This window comes from Pinus tabuliformis, chromosome 9 (genome assembly GCF_031772625.1).
Source record: "Pinus tabuliformis cultivar Carrire ecotype Pingquan chromosome 9, CPIR1, whole genome shotgun sequence".
Classification (NCBI taxonomy): Eukaryota; Viridiplantae; Streptophyta; class Pinopsida; order Pinales; family Pinaceae; genus Pinus; species Pinus tabuliformis.
Genome location: NC_142307.1, coordinates 1,022,475,923 through 1,022,496,677, shown reverse-complemented (window position 1 = coordinate 1,022,496,677; position 20,755 = coordinate 1,022,475,923). Strand labels below are relative to the sequence as shown.

The window sequence follows — 20,755 nt, the reverse complement described above, 5'->3', positions numbered from 1 at the left end:
ATATCCTGAGCATATCTTCTAAAATCCTGTTAACCCTTTATATCTGTCCATCGTTATGTGGATGATAAATTGTATTTAAGACAACTCTGTCCCCAAACCTACAAACAACTCCTTCCAAAACCTGGAAGTGAACTTGGCATCTTTGTCTGATATAATATTCTTAGGAACACCATGCAACCTCACTATCTCCTTGATGAATACCTGAGCTACCTCACTAGCTGAATTAGTAGACTTTACTGGAATGAAGTGAACTACCTTGGTCAACCTATCAACCATAACCATGATGGAATCATGTTTTCTAGATGTCTTCGGAAAACTTGTGATGAAATCCATGGAAATGACTTCCCATTTCCACTCTGGAATCAGAATCAGATATAATAACCCACCTAGATGCTTACACTTTGCTTTTACAGGTTTACAACCTAAACATCTAGCCACAAACTCAACCACTTCCTTTTTCAAGTTCGACCATTGGTAAAACTTCTTCACAATTGTTGGACTCTTATGTTATCCCATGTGACCTGAATATGACTTAACATGAAATTCCCTCAAGCTAGGATTCTTGAGCTCATTATTCCTCGACACATAGTTCTTATCCCTAAATCTCACCAAACCATCTGCCTTGAGATGATAGTCCACATCCTGATCATCTATACCTTGTTGTTGTAACATGTGCTTAAGTTGCTAGTACATGTCATCCTACTACCCTACCTACACGATATGCTCCCGTAAGTTTGCCTTACATGAACTTAGAATTGTAATGTGATTTACCTACAGTCTTCTGCTAAGAGAATCTGCAACCCTGTTCTCCTTACCCTTAATGTACATGATCTCAAATTCAAACTCACTAAGTGTGGCTAACCATCTAGCTTGTCTGGAATTCAAATTAGGTTGGTCAAACAAGTATCTTAGCCGACTGTGATCACTCATCAAAACAAACGGCCTTCCAAAAAGATAATGCCTCCACATTTTCAAGGCATGAATAATAGCTGCCAACTCAAGATCATGAGTCACATAATGTTTCTTGTGCTCATTCAATTTCCTTGACTCATAGCATACCACCTGTCCCTCCTACGTCAAGACTCCACCAAGTCCTCTCTTGCAAGAATCTATACACACCATGAACTCTTTATTTGGATATACAATATTTAGGACTAGATCATTTGTAAGAAATTGCTTCATTTGCTCAAAATTGGTTGCACGCTCTTTTGTCCACTCAAACTTCTTCCCTTTTCGTTGTAATGATGTAATAGGATAGGCAATCCATGAGAAGTTTCTGATGGGCTTCCTATAATATCCTGCTAATCCTATGATTGATCTGACTTCATCCACATTCCTAGGTGTTGCCCATTCCATGATAACTTTGATCTTTTCCAGGTCCACTGCTATACCTTCCTTGGAAACAACATGTCCCAAGTAATGAACTTTTGTTTGGAAGAAATTGACTAAGCTTGGCATACAACTGATGCTCTCTCAACAATCTTAATATTGTTTTTAGTTGTTTTGCATGCTCTTCCTCATTCTTAGAGTATATCAATATATCATCAATGAATACTATCACAAACTTGTCCAGATAAGGACATAACACACCATTCATCAAACACATGAAAGTAGCTGGAGCATTATTCAAACCAAAAGGAAGCACCACAAACTTATAATTCTCATAATTGGTCCAGAAAGCAGTCTTATAAATGTCCTCTTTTTTTATGCATACCTGATGATACTCTAATCGAAAATCAATCTTTGAGTACATTGTTTCTCCCTTCAACTGATCAAACAAGTCATCAATATGCGACAATGGGTACATGTTCTTGATCATCACCCTTTTCAACTGCCTATAATCAATGCACAACCTGAGAGTACCATCCTTCTTCTTCATAAACAATATTGGTGCACCCCAAGGTGACACACTTGGCCTAACGTATCCCCTATCAAGCATTTCCTTTTACTGTAACTTCATTTCCACTAACTCTAAAGTGCTCATCCTATACGGTGCCTTTGATGTTGGTGTTGCTCCTGGTACCAACTCAATAGAAAATTCCACTTCCCTATGAGGTAGTAACTCTGAAATATCCACTAGAAATACAACCTGAAATTGCTGCAAATCCGGATACCTCTTCAAGACTTCCACATCCTCATCATCCTTACCTTTGTCACTGGATACATGTAATGGAAACAAGACACATCATTTCCTACAACTATGATTTTCCTGCATAGATGTAACCATTCTTACTAATGTAGGCTTCTTCTTTCCCTGCAAGATTATCTTCTCTCCATTATCATCCAAAAACTCAGTAGACTTATCATAATAATCTACCTTGGTCTTGTAAAGTGATATGAAAATCACTCGTGAGTGACTTCAATTAATTAATTATTGAATGAAGGTATTACAGACTCATGTGTTGGTGTGTGTATATGTTATTTTAGGCAATGGATCGATCAGATTGCAAAATACACAAACACTAGAAAATGGAAAACAGTAAGAGAAACATAGTAAGCAAATACAAGAACACAACAAATTAATAAGGATTTCACCCTATCCTCCAGGGCCACGTCTCCAGTCCAACTTTCAGTGGTGGCCTTCTTTTATTGTATCTTTAAAGCATAGATTTACAATGAGGAGCTCAATCTGAGTCTCTTGAAACAAAATTGCTTGGCAGGGTGGTTCTTGGATTCCCCAAGCCACTAGAGTGGACAGAGTCTTTTCCTATCCAAGTCTTCACCTCTCTGGTCTTTAATGGAAGGAGCCCAATGTGGTGCTCAATTCTCAACAAATCCTCTCAGGGATGGCTTGAACCTCTCAAGCTCTTCGTCCGCTCGATGCTGCCTTTAGTCAGCTTGGCTCTTTGTTTTCTGCTTCTTGCTTCACTGTCTTTTCTTCGCTTTCACTTTCTCTGTCTTCGTTCTCTTCTCCGTGTGTGTTTTGTTCTATCTATTCATGGATTAAAGCCAATCTTTCCCTGATTTTTCACTTCCTCTTCCACCCCCATTGGATCGCCTGTTGATGCTCACTTGGAGTTCCCTGTCTCTGCGTCATCATCAATGGCTCACAAGGAGTAGCCACTTGTCCTCTCGCGAACTGCGCCAACTCTTCCTCGTCAGTTTGGTTTTCCAGTTACACTGTGAAATGAATCATCTGCCATCTTAGTGGTCAAATCGGACTTCATAATTTCTTTATGCTGCGGCTTAATCCCTTGTCAAATTCAGTTTCTCCATCGGGCGCGATCTCCACCGTCAGATCTAGAGCCCCCAGATCCTACGACATTCGCTCATTTCGCGCGATTGACTTGCTCGATCGTTAGCGTGTGATAAGCGGTGGTTTTCTCTCTCATCCGCTTGCCACGCAATGGGTGCCGAATGGAATCGCTCATTTTTCTCCAAATCCGCTTGCTGCCCAAGGATGCCCCTGATATACTGTTGATTTTGGAGCACGGGACCCGCCTTTCGCCTTAGTGCTTTCCCCACGGTTCCTGAGCTTCCATGCGACCGAGCGCTTTGAGGCCTTTCCTTCTTGAGGGCTTTTGCCCAGCAATGCATGATTAACGCTAAGTGCTAATCGCGCATCAGAAATTCCCTCTGTTTCCCGATCCGGGCTTCCCAATGGCCAGTTTTGTCTCCTGCGCGGTCCCCATGGGCCTCAGTCAGCGGGCTTTGACCGAGGTCCTCGTCGATCCTTGCTGGCTGCAATCTGCCACTGTCCAGAGGTCTTCCTGATTGCTCTGTGCTCTTAAATTCGAAGTTTTTTTCCTGATTTGATACAACCATGGTACTATGATAATCTTCATGGATCCAATTCGGATCACAGCCTTCCCACTGAAAAAGCTTTTGGACCATCAAAAGTTGGTTTTCAAGCATCGACTAAGTGAGGATACAATTTTCTCACTTGTCCAATCTCTATCCACTTTGCACTGCTCGGCTTTGAACCCTTGAGCCCAATTCTAAGGTACTCAACATCTCCCCTGCATGTCGTCCTCACCTTCCTATCCAGAACTGTCTCTTCCTGCAATTCATTAAGATATTCAGGTAGCAGGTCATCAATAGAAGGCAATTGACTGCTCTTCGGGATCCTCAATTAGTGAGGGTTCAAACAATCTCAAGCAATCTGCATTTACGACTAAGTAGATGTGCATGTAAGCTGGTAGATCAAGGTGAAAAGCATTCTCACCAATCTTCTCAAGTATCTTGAAAGGTCCATACCTGATAGGCTTTAGCTTTTTACCTTCACCTTGCATCCTGTCCTTGCTGATGTACAGCCAGACTTGGTCACCAACTTGGAAACTATGCTCCATCCGATGCTTTTCATGCCTTGCCTTGTATTTGGCTTGGCTCTTTTCCAGCTGTTCCTGTACTACCTGGTGGATCTCCTGGATTTTTTCAATGAACCTAGTTGCCTTGTCCACATCACTATGTCCCTCAACTGTGGTATCTTTACCAAAGACAAAATCCAAAGGAGACCTTGGTGTGAAACCAAAACAAGTCTCAAAAGGAGATCTCTGTGTAGAAGAATGTTTTGCTCTGTTGTAATCATGCTGCACATAACACAAATGTTCATCCCAAAGCTTAGGATGTTTGCTGCAATATCCTTTGAGTAACTGGATCATTGTCCTATTAACTACTTCTGTCTGGCCATCATTTTGTGGATGAAAAGTTGTGCTTTTCTTCAATTTGGTGTCCATCAGTTCCCACAGACTTGACCAAAACTTCCCCACAAATCGGGTGTCTTGATCAGATACAATGGAAGTGGGTAATCCAAAATGAACCCATACATGTTCAAAGAACAGTTTTGCAGTTTGTTCAGCTGTAACCTGTTTATTACAAGGTATCAAAATACACATTTTACTGAACCTATCCACAACAACATACAGATAATCATGACCTTTCCTAGATTTAGGCAGTCCTCCAACAAAATCCATGGAAACACTTTCCCAAGGGTGAGAAGGAACTTGTAATGGAGTGTACAAGCCTAGTTTTCTATTACTGGGCTTTCTTTTAGCACACATAGTACACCCTCTTACATATCTAGAAACTGTCTCATTCATTTTTGGCCAATAACAAAATCTTTGCAGTTGTGCAACTGTTTTACTTACCCCAAAGTGACCTGATATCAAAGAAGTGTGTGCTTCTCTAATTATCTTTACTCTCTCAGTTTGTGGAATGCATAACTTCCCACAATGGTATAAGAGTTGGTCCTTTACATGATAATCCAATTCTTCTACTCTTTTGCCTTGACTTAAAGTTGCATATACATCTTTAAAATCTATATCTTGAGCATATTGTTCAATGTAACTTTCATGTAGCACATAATTATGCTTAAGTATAGTAGATGCATTTATAATAGGTCTAGATAACATGTCTGAAACTTTATTATGTCTTCCCTTTTTATATCTGATGACTAAATGAAACTGTTGTAGAAAACCCATCCATCTATAGTGTCTTGATTGCTGCAACATAGTTTGGGAGTGCAGATATTGAAGTGGCTGATGATCGGTATGTATTACTGTCTCTTTGCCCATTAAGTAATGTTTCCACTTTTTCACACTTTGTACTAATGCATACAATTCTTTATCATATGTAGGATAGTTAACTACTACAGGATAAAAAGCCTCAGAATGATAACATATGGGTTTACCGTGATGTGTCAACACTGCTCCCATGGCATAGCCACTGGCATCTGTTTGGATCTCAAATGGTCTTTGAATATCAGACAGTGCTAGTACAGGTGTTGTACTAATTTTTTGTTTCAAGGTGTCAAAGGCTTTCTGCTGTTTGCCTCCCCACTGAAACACCTTGTTCAATCCTGTTAAAGCATGTAAGGGAGCTGTAATTAAGGAAACGTTAGAAATGAACTTCCTCCAGTATTGTGCTGCTCCTAAGAAGCTTCTAACTTTTGTAGCAAATTTGGGTTTAGGCCAGTTTACAATGACTGCCACCTTATAGGGATTTATCTTCAATTCACCACCCCACACTATATGACCCAAATAATTCTGAGATGTTTTGCCAAATTCACATTTTGAGAGCTTAACATGAAGTTTTTCTCTTTTCAAAACATCTAGTGTCTGCTTAAGATGCTTTAAGTGTTCTTCCCACGTTTTACTAAAAATCAGAATGTCATCTAGATACACAATAACAAAGTCATCAAGAAAAGGTCTGAGTACATCATTCATTAATCTCATGAAAGTAGTAGGAGAATTAGTTAAGCCAAAAGGCATAACTCGCCACTCATACAATCCCTACTTTGTTTTGAAAGCAGTCTTCCATGCATCTTGTTCTACAACTCTGACCTGATGGTATCCACTGTGCAAGTCTAGCTTGGAGAAATAAACAGCTTCCTTCAATTGATCTAATAGATCATCTATGCGAGGAAGGGGATAATGATTTTTTATTGTTATCTTATTCAGTGCTCGGTAGTCAATGCACATTCTCCACGAGCCATCTTTCTTTCTCACCAAAACGATTGGCGACCCACATGGTGATGTGCTAGGTCTGATGAACCCTTTCTCGAGCAACTCCTGCACCTATTTCTTGATTTCAGCATTCTCTAAAGCAGACAACCTATACATTCCAATGTTGGGCAAAGGAGCATCTTGCTGCAAAATAATATCATGTACTATTTCCTTTTTGGGTGGCAGACCTTTAGGTTATTGAAGCAAGATATCATACTCTGAAACAACCTTTTCTAAATCAGCTTGCTATTTAGCATTACATCCCTCAAATACATTGGTTTTATCAGGTTTATTTTCATTTACAACCATCAGTAAGAATTGTTTGCATGAATTTATCATTCGTTTCATCTACCCTGAGTTTATGGGAGTATAATTATTCTTGAGCTTATGAGCTCTTACAAAGTATTTGATTCCATCTTTAACAAGTAGATACTTGTTCTCAGCTCTATATAAAATAGCTTTTCTATCATACAAGTAAGGACTTCCTAAAAAAATTCCACATATATCCAAAGGAATTATGTCTAACTCATTCTCATCTACAAATGTTGACCCAAAAGAAAACTTGAGTTTGCACTGTCTAGTCACTTGTAGTTGTGCTTTATCATTCAACCATCCTAATGGGTATGGTTTCTTGTGAGGTGTAGTTGCTAATCCCAACTTCTTTACAATTGCTTCAGAAATTAAATTTACTTGTGAGCCACTATCAAACAAAGTATCAATCTTTTGATGTTTGGAAATAACTCGAATATGGAAAAGCTCATGTCTTTTTCTCTCATTTTCTTCATCAATAATAGATTGAGCAGAATTACTAGTAGATGCTTCATAATTCTTACCTCTTATACCTGTGGCTGCAATGGTTGTTTCATCTCTTGAGTTTGACCCCAAATCTTTCTAAATAGTTGTAGCAGTCTTCTTCTTCTTTCCCTCGAACTTCTTAGGTCTCAGCTCTGGATGCAGAATCCAACAATGCTCATCATCATGCCCATCCTTTTTACAGTGACTGCATGAAGCTTTGCTTTTCTGTGCAGTGTTAGCCTTCCTTGCTTTCCACTTCTGGTTTCTTTTCTCCTTATTCTTGTTTACAGTGGGTTGGGATGGTCCCCCAACTTCTGGATTTCCATTCTTTCCTCTAGCTTCAAGATGAGTAGCTTGTACAGATACCTCATCTATACTAGTGGGATTAAACATGAGGATGGTGTGCCTCATGTAGTTGTGTAGACCACCAATGTAATTCAACAAAGTCTCTGGTGAGTCTAATGGGATTCCTAGAATCAATGCTCTCTTTCTAAATTCTTGAGTGTACCCTTGAACACTTTTTCCTTTCAACTGTCGAAGAGTTTTCCAACTCATCATGGCTTGTTGCATGTAGGCCAATGGATAGAACTGTTTTTTGATTGCAGAAACAAATTCACTCCAGACAGAGATGGTCTTACCATGTCTTTTCATGTCAGCTTGGGTTCTACCTTCCCACCAAACCAAGGCAGTGCCTCCAAGGCGTAGGCTTGCCAGCTGAATCTTGCTCTTGTCTAAGTCTATGTTTTGTACTCTGCAATAAACATCAATTTGTCTAATCCAATTGTCCAGCTTTTCTGTATTCAACTCTCCATCATATATAGGTAGATAAAATTTAACATCTAGTTTGATCAAAGATGCTTTCTTTTCGTGTTCATGTCTATTAGGAGGTGTGAGAAATATTTTCTCTTTCCCTTTTCCTTTTTGAGTGTTCATGGAAGTGAGACTCATATTCTCCTTTGTTTTGTTTAGAGCCTGATGAATCTTCATCCTTGTGTTTTCTAAAGTCCCTATACATTTCTTCTACCATGGACTTTATGGCTAGGAAACTATGTATGATTTGAGGGTCTCGCCCCATAGAAACTTCCTTTGACATTGTCTTTCAAGGATAGACTCTCCCAATTTCAAGATTAGTTTCGACTAACTCTCCTTCTCCTAATTTGAGCTTTTATCTAGTCAGCATTCAATAGCTAAACCAACACAAGCTTGTCTAACCTTAACAGCCTAAAGCTCTGATACCACTTGATCTGAAAATCACTCGTGAGTGACCTCAGTTAATTAATTATTGAATGAAGGTATTACAGATTCATGTGTTGGTGTGTGTCTATGTTATTTTAGGCAACGGATCGATCAGATTGCAAAATACACAGACACTGGAAAATGGAAAATAGTAAGAGAAACACAGTAAGCAAATACAAGAACACAACAAATTAATAAGGAGTTCACCCTATCCTCCAGGGCTATGTCTCTGGTCCAACTTTCAGTGGTGGCCTTCTTTTATTGTGTCTTTAAAGCAGAGATTTACAATGAGGAGCTCAATCTGAGCCTCCTGAAACAGAATTGCTTGGAAGGGTGGTTCTTCGATTCCCCAAGCCACTAGAGTGCACAGACTCTTTTCCTATCCAAGTCTTGACCTCTTTGGTCTTTAATGGAAGGAGCCCAATGTGGTGCTCAATTCCCGACAGATCCTCTCAGGGATGGCTTGAACCTCTCAAGCTCTTTGTCCGCTCGATGTTGCCTTTGTTCAGCTCGGCTATCTATTTTCTGCTTCTTGCTTCACTGTCTCTTCTTCGCTCTCGCTTTCTCTATCTTCGTTCTCTTTTTTGTGTGTGTTATGTTCTGTCTGTTCATGGCTTAAAGCCAATCTTTCCCTGATTGTTCACTTCCTCTTCCGCCCCCGTCAGATCGCCTGCTACTGCTCTCTTGGAGTTCCCTGTCTCTGCGTCATCATTAATGGCTCACAGGGAGTGGCCACTTGTCCTCTCGTGAACTGTGCCAGCTCTTCCTCGTCGGTTCGGTTTTCCAGTTACACTGTGAAATGACTCATCCGCCATCTCAGTAGTCAAATTGGACTTCAGAATTTCTTTATGCCACGTCTTAATCCCTTGTCAAATCTCGTTTCTCCATCAGGCGCGATCTCCACCGTTAGATCTGGAGCCCCCAGATCCTACGACATTCGCTCATTTCGCACGGTTGACTTGCTCGACCGTTAGCGTGCGATGAGCGGTGGTTTTCTCTCTCATCTGCCTGCCATGCGTCGGGCGCTGAATGGAATCGCTCATTTTTCTCCAAATCCACTTACCGCCCAAGGATGCCCCCAATATACTGTCGGTTTTGGAGCGCGGGACTCGCCTTTCACCTTAGCGCTTTCCCCATGGTTTCCCAGCTTCCATGTGACCGAGCGCTTTGAGGCCTTTCCTTCTCGAGGGGTTTTTCCCAGCGATGCGCATCAGAAATACCCTCTGTTTCCCAACCCGGACTTCCCAATGGCCAGTTTTGCCTCTTGCGTGGTCTCCATGGGCCTCAGTCAGTGCGCTTTGACCAAGGTCCTCGTCGTTCCTTGGTGGCTGCAATCTGCCACTGTCCAGAGGTCTTCTTGATCGCTCTGTGCTCTTAAATTCAGAGTTTTTGTCCTAATTTGATACAGTCATGGTACTGTGATAATCTTCATGGATCCAATTCGGATCAAGGGTACAACCAATCCATACCCAAAAATATGGTGTATGAACCCAAAGGAAGCACATTTAGATGCGTCAATGTAGGTGTACCATTCAAATCAAATGCACAAGCTTTCACCCAATGATGAAATCTTTTCTTAGTACATGTAGCCAACTGCACCACCCAAGACTTTACATGCACTTCTTTTCTCAAACCACGCTTATCCACCAAGTTAGGATTAACATAACTATAATTAGATCCAAGATCAATCAACATGGAAACAAATTGATCGCAAAGCTTACCTTCCATCTCAATAATGAATGCCTGGTGATCTGCTTGCTTGTTATCAAATGTTCCATAGATTTGAGGAATGTTCTGGCTCACATCCCCAATTGTTTGCACCTCTTAAGCACTGTAGATATGAGGTCTACCACCTTGATACAATGTAAACCCTACTTACGATGATCTTTGCCACATATCCAACATTGTAATGGTTCCCTGCCACTAACTTTATTTTGCTGCTCTCCAGGATGAGGTCCATGTCCCTTCTCTATTGCATTAAACTTCTTATAAGGATCAACATTTTCCTTCTCACCTGCATCTTGAGCTCTTGCTCGCTTCTGTGGCCACTTTCCTTTAGTCTTGTCATTCCCTTTCCAATCAAGCTTAGGATCAGTCAAGGCTCATCATACTCAATCTGGTCTTTGAATGCTAATGGCAGTCCGCTGATGAATCTATGAAATTTGGTCTTCTCACCCTTGAGATAAGGCACATACTTCAACAACTCTAAGAGCTTAGTAGTATACTCCTCGTCTTTCATAGATCCCATCTTCAATTCATATAACTCCTTGGCCTTATCGTCATAGTACATACCTAACAAATACTTATTCCCGATTCAAACATAGTTACCAATCAAACGAGAAAATTACCTAGTACCCTTTTTTTTGAGGTAGCAAAAAAATCACTCGATTTTGAAAAATGGTGATTCATAATACACCCTTTTTGTTGGAGCATATTTTTGGCACTTTAAATTTTTTTATGTATCAAGTATGAACAATTTTTTTAAATGTTAGTGATTTTGATGTTGATTTTGAAAAGTGTTGATGCAACATCAACACATTTTTTTAGAGGGCTTATTTTTTACACTTTACATTTTTTTTTGTTAGTGATTTTCATCTTGATTTTGAAAAGTGTTGATGAGCATCAACCCTTTTTGTTTATAGGGCTTATTTTTTACACTTTAAATTTTCTAATGAATTAAGTGTAGATAATTTTTTTAAAATGTTGGTGATTTTCATGTTGTTAAAAAAAAAAAAAAAAAAAACCAAAAAACCTATAAAAATGTAAAAAAAAAAAAACCAAAATTAACTTGTTAAAAAAAAAAAAAGAACAAAAAATTAAGGAAAAAATAAACAAAAAATAAATAATATAATATAAAAAATGATTTTTTTTCAAAAATCCCCTCTCCCCTTCTTCCCTCTGCCCTGCCCCATAGCCTTTGTCGTCATCCCTGTCCCACCTGCCACTCCTCCCTCCCCACTGCAGCCCCCCTCCTTCCCTCTCTCCTCCGCCTCCTCTCCTCCCTACCCCACCTCTCCCTTGCTCCCTACCCATCCCCTCTCTCTGCTCCCTCCCTCTGCTGCCTCCCTACTCGGCCCTCCCCCCCTGCCCGGGCCCCCAGCTAGCGGCCAAGGGGCCACAACAGCCCTGCCCACTCGCCTCAGGTGCCCAATCAGTGGCCAAAGGGCCGCACGCTGGGGGCCCTGGCGGGTGGGGAGGGGAGGGGGCCGAGGGAGAGGGTGGGCGGGGGTGAGGTGGGAAGGGAGGATGTGGACGGAGGTGGGGTGGAAGTGGAGAGGGGGAGAGTGTGGGTGGGCAGGAAGCGACAAAAGGGTGGAGTGGGGTGCGGTGGGCAGGAGAGAGGGGAGGAGGAGGGGGTGGGCGGGAAGTGACCGAAGGGTGGGGTAGGGTGCGGTGGGCAGGAGAGAGGGGACGAGGGGGGAGGGAGACAGTGCGCGGGGAACGATAGAAGGGTGGGGTGCGGTGGGGAGGGGAGGAGGGGGGTCGGCCTGCGGTGGGGCGGGGAGAGGGGAGGAGGCAGGTGGTGGAGTGGGACAGAAGGGTGAGGTGGGCAGGAGAGAGGGGAGGAGGGGGCAGGGAGGGGGTGCGCGGGGAGCGACAGAAGGGCAGGGTGCTGTGGGGACGGGAGGAGGGGGAGTGGAAAGGTGAGGAGGGGGGTTGGCGTGGGGTGGGGCGGGGAGAGGGGAGGAGGGGGGCTGGGGTGCGGTGGGGTGGGGAGAGTGGGGGAGGCAGGCGGTGGAGTGGGGTGGAGGGAGGGGGAGCTTTTTTGTTTTTTTTAATTATTATTTTTTTTTAATAATTTAAATTTTAAATTTTATTTTTTTAATTTTTAAATTTGAATATTTTTAAATTTTAAATTTTTTTAATTGTTTTTTTTGTTGTTGTTGTTGTATTATTATTATTATTATTTAATAATTTAAATTTAATTTTTTTTGTAATTATTTATTTATTTTTTTTAAATGTTGTTTTTATTGGGGTGCGGTGGAGAGGGGAGGAGTGGGGCTAGGGTGCAATGGGGCGGGGCAGGGAAGGGGGAGGCAGTGGGATGGGGTGAAGGGGTAGGGGAATTTTTGTTTTTTTAATTATTATTTTTTTATAATAATTTAAATTTTTAAAGTTTTAAACTTTTTAATTTTAATTTTTTTTTAATTGTTTTGTTTTTTTTTTTCTTTTAATTTTTTAATTTTTAATTTTATTTAATTTTTTTTGGGTAATTATTTAACTTTTTTTTAAATGTTGTTTTTGTTTTTTATTTTAACTTAAAAAAAAAAAAAAAAAACTTTTTTTTGTTTTAATTTTTATTTATTTTTTCTTATATATATATATATATATATATATATATATATATTTATTTATTTTTTGTTTTATTTATTTATTTTTATTTAATTTTTTCATTTTTACAAGTTAATTTTGATTTTTTTTTTTTTACATTTTTATGGTTTGTTTGTTTGTTTTTTTTTTTTTTTGATATTTGATTTATTTTTTGTCATGAATCGCCCCCTTGCCACCCCTGGCCAGTTGGGCCTCAAGGTGGCGGGGGAATTATTATTATTATTATTATTATTATTATTTTAATGTTGTATTTTATTTTTGTAACTTTTTTTTTTACATGGTATGGTTAATTTTTTTTACATTTTATAGTTTTTTTTAATGTCATTTCTATATATTTTTTATATTTGATTTTTTTGTCATATTTTTTTTATGTTTTATTACTTGTTATTATTTTTTATTTTTATTTTTTTTCAATATTTGAATTTTTGTTTTCATATATATATATATATATATATATATATATATATATATATATATTGTAGGGTCCATGACGATGTCTGTCTAGCAACTCGATCCCATTATGTGCAATTTAACAGTTGATTTTAAATTTTCCGTTATAATGAATCGAGTCTGCCCCATAATGTGTTAATTTCATGGTTGGTCTTTAAGTTTTCATAACAATGGGTTGAGGTCACCTACAGTGCGTGTCAATTTGATTGTTGATTTTTTTTTTTTTTTTGCAATGTATCAAGTTGTCTTAGGCTAAGATTTTAAAATTTCTATACATCTAGCATTTAAAAAAAATTACTTTTGGTATAATAACTCTTTCATTCACATGTTCATTTTTTAAGTTTTTTTAGTCATGAATTTTTTTCCATAATGTCATGTTTGAAATATTTTGAAAACTTAAGATTGTTTTGTAGTCATAATCTTTGGTTTTAATTCCATGGTTGAAAAATTGTCAAGATTTTAATGTTTTTCTAAGTCATGATATTTTATCTTTAATGTTATGGTTGAAAACAGTTATAAGCATTTTTTCTTAGCACCATGTTTGAAAATTGTTGGAATTTTAAGGTTTTTCAAAGAAGCGATATTTTAAATTTAATGTCATGCTTAAAAATCGTTGGAATTTTAAGGATTTTCAAAGACATGATATTTTATCTTTAATGTCATGCTTGAAAATCGTTGGAAATTTAAAGTTTTTCAGAGTCATGATATTTTATTTTTAATGTCATTATTAAAAAATGTTGAAAATGTACCCTGAAAAAAAAGAAAGATGTTATTCAGGCATCACCACTTTTCTATTTCAAGTTGTTTTTTGCACCAAACAAAATAGCTTTTATTGTTTTTTACTGTTATTTTTAAAAAATATCAAAAATTTACTCTAAAAAAAATGGTTATACAGAATCAACACTTTTTATTTTTGGGTTGTTTTTCATGTTTTTTTTTTGGATTTTTGGGCTCGAGTACCCGTTTTGAGGTAATAGTTCCCATTTGATCGGTAACAGTTCCTTGCCACTATCTTTATTTTGTTGCTCTCCAGGATGAGGTCCATGCCCCTTCTCTACTTCATTAAACTTCTTAGAAGGAGAAACATTTTCCTTCTCACCTACATCTTGAGGTTTTGCTCACTTCTGTGGCCACTTTCCTTTAGTCTTGTCATTCCCTTTCCAATCAAGCTTAGGATTAGTTAAGGCTCATCATACTCAATCTGGTCTTTGAATGCTAATGGAAGTCCACTGATGAATCTATGAAATTTGGTCTTCTCACCCTTGAGATAAGGTGCATACCTCAACAACTCTAAGTTCTTAGTAGTATACTCCTCATCTTTCATAGATCCCATCTTCAATTCATATAACTCCTTGGCCTTATCGTCATAGTACATCTCTAACAAATACTTATTCATGAAGAGTCTTTTGAACTTGTGCCAACTCAGCTCCTCTATCATGATGCCTCTGATACACTTCACATCTTCCAACCAAATATTTGCTTTTCCCCTGAGACTAAAAATGGCTATCCTAGACAAAGAACTTCTTCATCCCAAGTAATCATGCGCCTTCATCCTTTGGTTTCTTCAACTCTGCATTGAATGTAGGAGGTTTGGCTTTCTTGAACTCATTTGGAAAGTATCCTCTGTCACTCCTCCTATAAGGATGATATTCATGATTATCATGCTTCCTATCTGATCTATAACTAGAATAGAACCCATAACCACTACCTCTCCTCTTAGGTGTATCCATCCATCTACCACCTCTAACCATATCATGCATATCCAACTTATGCCCACCATGAGACCTACTACAATATGCCCCCTTTAGCCTTGTCCTCCTATCCATAACTAATCTGTGGTTGTCCCTGTCTTTGCAAATTTGAAAAACTCTGGAGGATCACTACATTGATGCCTTCTTATTTTTCCTATGCCATGGCAAGTCTTTCCTGTGACTGAATTATTCTATCATTATCCTCCTTGCAACTTTTCATCTCTTTCATTAAAATTCTCAAGGTATCTACTATGTCAAGAGAGTACTCATCTCTTTGTTGCTCATATGATCTATAAGGAGTCACGTGAACTGTAATCCACCATTCTGCTAGTCATCTATGATCCTGTTCTTCCTACAAACATACCATGTCAGATAACCAATTATAAAAAAAAAAAAAACATACCTCAGTGAAGTTCAGGGAAGGCTATCTCATCTACAAAATCATTCCTTATTAGCGTGATACGTATTCATATTAATGTGTCGACATCATGTATGATAACATTAATTTCATAGAATGACCTCATGCACGACAATCATAACCATGACATTGCATGCATAACGACATGCATCTAGCCCATCTAGTCCAAGTATTTGAACCATGCTCTGATACCACCATGTAATACCCCTCCCCACATTTACCCGCTTTTACAAGCCCTCCGGGTAAATTTTAAGTGGAGTGCCTCTATGACATGACTCGGACTCATAGCTCTAGTTAATGAAGTGGGGCCTACAACTAAGACTTATTGACCATAAACTAATATCCTACAAGGACTACAAATCACCTGGGAGTTGAAGAAACACCCTAGGTGGTTAATCCCTGAGCTAGAACTTTGTTTCAATGATGTAGAATCCCAACTGCATCCTTTACACTTCCTGCATGTTGTTGAAGTCCTCCAACTGCACTCACAAGCCTTGCTCCATGTGGTTGTGACCTAAATTTCCCATTTCACTGCCTGTAGTCTCGATATCTAGGCCACAATTCTAGACCAACCTCTAGATCACTGCTTAGAACTTTCTGAAACTTCTTAGAATGATAAATGACATAATGATAATGCTAAACATACAAAACTTGAACAAGAATTTGACCTAACAAGGCCTAACCATGATAGTATTTTCATCAAACATATAGTGAACATGTTAGTTATGGGTCACGAATGCATATCTAATCATAAGGGTTTGTAATCCATATGATAATCATCAAGAAGGTCTAGTACCCTCTCATAATAGTTGCAATAACACTTGTTAGCTCATGAATTCATTAACCATCAAATACTTATCAAATCATGAACAAAGTCATAGCTAGAGCACATTACAGATCCATCACTAGTACAAAATGACTAATAAGTTACTAAAAAAAACTAAAATTTGCATATAAATGACCATTTTTCAGTCGGTGACCAATAGTAGCTAATTCGTAGTATCTTATAACGTGACCAACTTTTGTTCATTTTTATCTTAGTCATTAATTGGTTTCCTCAATTTTACAATATAGTAGTATATTTAGTCATAAATTTGGTTATTAATTTTTCATTGGTTTAGTCATTAATTGTCGCAATTAATTACCAAATATACAACAAAATATATTACTATATAAATCCTTGAGAAAACCAATTAATGACTAAAGAAATATGATCAAAATGTTGGTCGTATTATAAGATATTGTAGATTAGCTACTAATCGTCATATTTATGCAAATTTTAGTCATCATTTGAAACAATTAATGACCAAATGAATATGACTAAATTTTAGTTGTGTTATAAGATACTGTAAATTAGCTATTAATAATCGTATATATGCAAAATTTAGTCATCATTTTAATAAAAAAATTATCATTTGCAGTAGTCATTTGTTTTTTTTTTGTATTTTCATATTCATTATATAAATGATTGATTTAGTAGTTTCTATTCATTTCATTTAATTTCATTCATAATCATTATAAACGACTAATTTAGTCATATATTCATTTTATTCGTGTCCTTCATTAATTAATAAAAACTACTAATTTAGTAGTTTTATATTGATTTGATGTGTTCATTATTAATCAACATAAATTAATTTGTATGATTTTGCGAGTAAATTTAAAAAAAAATGACATACAATGTGTATGTTTATCTAATATGATAACACAAAGTTACATATGCTAATTACAAGTCTAAATAATATCATGTGCAAATAAAAATAATTTCAACCATATAAATTTTATTATATAAAATATCAAGTATTACAATATGAGTTTCCAACTTAATATCGCTTGGACTACAATTTACACATGAAATATTGTTTCATCATTTCAAAACATTATCACTGGGTTGCCAAAGCATTGCAAGTGAATTCACTAACTCTGAAGGCTTGACCATTAGTCTATATGAGTGTGTCTTATGCAAAATATTGGCTTTAAGGGTATCACTAGACAAATTCTCTTCTCTCTCTCATTTTTCATTTGTCGCTCTAGTGTTATTGTTCTCCACTTTCTTCAATTGCTGCTTTTTACCATCAATATTGAGTTCCTCTCCTGAAAATGAAAGAAGATACAATGCAGAGTATAAGATATGAAATACGATGAATACTTGAATATAAAATAAAGTAGACTATAAAATATTTATACGACATATACCTCAACATTCGATAGTGGCCATTATGTGGCTAGATGACCTATATAAACAAAGCAAATAAAACATCACCATAGAAAATAACACCTTAGGAACTTAGTATTCAACCTTCAACAAAACCTTAGGCACAATCATACCAACTAAGTTACATGTTAAAAATATCAGGCAATAGATAACTTGTGAAAAAAAAAATCAGTGTAAAAAATATCCTTATTGCTTGTTCTAAAATAGTCATGTTCCTTAAATTTGGATATTCTTTTGCCCACTTTTTTTTTCACAAGTTATCTATTGCCTGATATTTTTAACATGTAACTTAAAAAGATCAGTGTAAAAAATATCCTTATTGCTTGTTCTAAAATAGTCATGTTCCTTAAATTTGGATATTCTTTTGCCCACAGTGAAAGTTCCTCGCTATATTGACCTATGCTTTTAGGATCATGAGATTGATCCAACATCATATTGGATTGTGGAGACAAAATGATTCAACTTTCCAGGATGAGTACCTCACTTGGTTGAATGAAAGTGCTAGTTGTGAGTAGTGTCAAAACCTTAGGGAAGAAGAGCACTAAGACCTAAGAAAATATATCACCACTTGTCCACTGAAAGAAAAAATTTCAATTCCACAATGGTCTATGGGAGTACATTTTGTTGGATGGATATCACACTCTGAGAGATGATTGTCTAATATAATGAGAAGTGTATATATATTGTCACAATTCCCCTCATAGTCCGACCCTATAGTTGTGTCCTATAATAGTAATCATATCATACTATTTAATTATAAATTATGACTATAATTTAATTATTAGTTTGAAATTATGTTTTAAGTATTTTTGTATACATGAAAATATTCGAGAAAAAAATAAATAAATTTGTGACTAGTTAATTTTGAGTGAATCTAAATACATAATAAATTATGGTGCCTTGGTGTTTCTCTAGCGGTTATCTGCTCATTGTACCAATTGCTCCCATGTCCTCTACTGCTTTTGGTGATTTCCTCTTTGACGATGTCCAAATGTAATGGACATTTATCCTTTGATGTTTTTCTAAGCCAAAGGGAAGCTCCGCAAGTAACAACCAAAAAGTAGCCTCAAATATATTATTTGGTGGGGGGGGGGAATGCAGTAATTATATGACAAGTAAAGAAACATAGCACGTTAATCATCTTCCCTTTAATATTTATTAATAATTTCTTTGCATGATCATGTAATAGTAAAGTGTCAAGTAGGGACATTTAAAGTTAGTCATCCATCAATATCACCTTTGAGAGTGCTTAGTAGTTAATACTTCCTATTACACACATAGTAGATCACCAACTTCAACGATAGCAATATAAACACAACAAAAATGAAATTAAAAGAAATGCTTAGGAAGTCAAATGCGACTAATCTTGAGTTAAGAAAATACCAAGCCCTTCACATTAGCAAGGCATTCTTGGGCACTAAAACAGGAAAATCCTTTGATTGCATCATTTTCACCTTTTCTTTAATTTGTTTAATTGAGAACATAACTTTCAAAAAAAAAAAATCATTGAAAAAGGTCTCAAAATCCAAACAAATGTTCGAGTGATTGTCGTATCAATTAAACAGAAAGGCAATCGTTTGATATGCTTTTAAATTGTAGAGTATATTGAAGAATGTGAAGCTTTCTCATGCCTTGCTCCTAATCAAATTGTAATCCGTGGGTTCCAATCAAGTAATCAATTTCCCTCCAAGATAGTTAAGAGATCACTTTGGGGAAGGACTTCTAGAAGCATCGGGATAGTAGAAATGGAATTAACTAGGAGGAAAGTGAAGCACTTTAGTGGGTGCTCCAAAATATTTGAATGCAAATAAAAATGATTTTATACTCCCTCCACACATTTTAAAACAGAAACCATTCAGCTGCATCTCATTTATTTTCCACCTTTCTGTAGTATGTAATTCCTTAAGCAGGAATAGAGCATTCATAAATATTGTCATGAAAGAGGACCCTTCATAATCCTAATAAGTTGGGCTCCAATAAATAAACAATTTCATGTATTGAATAAACCTTACATGGTAGATTTAAGTGATTAAAATGACAACTTTATTTTTAATCTCAAAACAACAAAAATAAATTCAACCCTAACTAGTTGGGATCTAACAAATCAATAATTTCATGTAGTAAAGTAAACTTACATGGTAGATCCCAATTATTTGCAATGAAAACTTTATTCTTGATCTTATTACAACATAGATAAATTCAAGAGTACATACATATTTCCTTATCTGAGACAAACCTTGAACACATTCTGAGATTTCATAGAGATATAATAATATGATTTACCTGTAGGATATGAGAAAGCTATCTACATCTAGCACCCGTCATTGGACAATAATTTTATTGAGACACCATATCATGGCATTAGAATCATGTAGATATATAGTGTTATATAGATACCTTGCAACACCTATTCAACACTACCTTCAAGCTTCAAATTCATCAATTGAATTACTTTAGTAGCAAATTGTAGTGAAATTTCATTAAATACAACCCGACAAAAGCCATTTATGATAGTTGTTGTTGCATTCTCTGAATTTATCCCCCTTTGGAAATAGAATAAGTGATATTCCCCAATTTTTTAGGTACTTGCTTCAGGTTCAACATGAGCTATTGGGTTCTTCATGTGGAAAAGGTTGCAAATATTAGATGTATAATGGAAACAAGCATGCAATTCAAGGTTTCTCCTAAAGTCTCTTGGGTGAATTATAAAACACCATCTACTTAAAACATGATATATGGTAGTAACAAAACCTACCCAAGATCCCACTTAAGAATTCAAAATGTTGCAAATAGAAGATGTCTTAAACAATATCAACCCTTTAATTGCATAATCACACTAAAATAGACAAATCTTTAAAATGTTGAAAAGTGTGAAAAAAATGGAGTTGGAATATTATAGTTATGTCAGGGTAGATATAGGTATGTAAAATGCAACTTCTATCTAAAACAGGTAAATGTAACTTCTATCGCTACATGAAATGTAACTTCTATATAAAAAAATGGAGTTCGAATATTATAGTTACGTGAAACGTAACTTCTATCTAACATTCTAAATATCATTTTTCGGTCATTTAGGAGACTAATATTTTTTTTTTTAATCTTCGGTTAATAACTT

General features: G+C 36.9%; 1 pseudogene; it reads right to left on the bottom strand.

Annotated features, from left to right (window-relative positions):
- Positions 1-20,047: 20,047 nt before the first annotated feature.
- Positions 20,048-20,755, bottom strand: part of LOC149152187 (iron-sulfur cluster assembly SufBD family protein ycf24 pseudogene) — a 111,246-nt pseudogene continuing 110,538 nt past the window's right edge.